Below are 1268 nucleotides of genomic sequence, written 5' to 3'. Positions count from 1 at the left end.
ACACACACACACACACACACACACACACACACACACACACACACACACACACACACACACACACAAAAGACATTTCTATAACTCACAGTGAAAAAACAGGAATTGTTTTTTAATTATTTCATTGTTTATCTGTCTGGCATAGTATGAACGGGGATTTCTTTATCTGCAGGAAAAGCTGTAAAACTTATTAAAATACATTTAAAAGTGCAAAATTTATGCTCTCCTCGCCTGTTTTCGAAGATATCCATTGGGCAGGATTGACTCTGTGCAAGGCCGATTCTTGCTCCCAGGCCTTGTGTTTAACATCCCATTCTAAAGGAACACATTTAGAAATCTGACAGCAAAAATTTTATATCGAGTTTTCTTTATCACAGCGTTACCTTCTTTTTTTTATCTTCAAGTTTAATAAACCACTTGTTATTTATGTAATAGTTAATCCCTTAAATTGGCCTTTTAGCGAACTTCAATTGTTTCCTTATGGCTACTGGCTCATACCATGGGGAAAAGCGGATGGGTGTTTCACGCGAGCTTTAAGATAGAAATCTTTCCACGTTGATGCCAGCGGACCTGGTGAAGAAATATCACTGAGCCATAAAGGCAGGGCAGCTTTTAATCTCGTGGCAGAACTAGCTAATAAACCTTGAACCTAATGCCTTTTAAGGCAATTGCTGTGAGGTTGAAAACAGGTGAATTCATGAGATGTTTCAATACATATTAACAGGTGAAAACCGTGGAAACAAATCCGTCCACAGTTTCTAAATTACCATGGCCTTAGCAGCAGGTTCACCGTAAATAATCCAATTAATTTATTTGCTTACGTCGATTTTCCAGAAGAGGGCGGTGTCATATCAGTTTTAGCAACAAGCCCAGCCCAGCACTGCTAAAACAACAAAGTAGTTTTATGAACGCTCTCGACCTTCTCTAAATAATTTTGTTTTAAATATTACATGCATCTCTTAAAAAGTGACAAATGTGTTCCGGCCCAGTTTCAATTCAAGATGGCTTTGCAAATGAATCTAAAATTCTCATCTTTCTGTCAGTCTTCCTTTGCTTTGGAAATCGACTTAAAAGGAAGGACTCGTGAACACGTATCACTTATTGCAGAGTGATGTAGGGTATAGTATCCCCAGAGCGCTCACAGCAGCCCAGAGTGACGTCGTTAACCTAGGATAGAAAAAAGAGCGCAGTCAAGTTGGGCTCAGAAACCCGGAGCAGTACCGGAAATGACTTTACTCTACTTTCATAAAAAATCAGTTTTTATATAGTTA

Source organism: Haplochromis burtoni, unplaced genomic scaffold (assembly GCF_018398535.1).
Source record: "Haplochromis burtoni strain Fernald_Lab_line unplaced genomic scaffold, NCSU_Asbu1 Contig_19, whole genome shotgun sequence".
Lineage (NCBI taxonomy): Eukaryota > Metazoa > Chordata > Actinopteri > Cichliformes > Cichlidae > Haplochromis > Haplochromis burtoni.
This window is presented reverse-complemented; position numbering follows the sequence as displayed.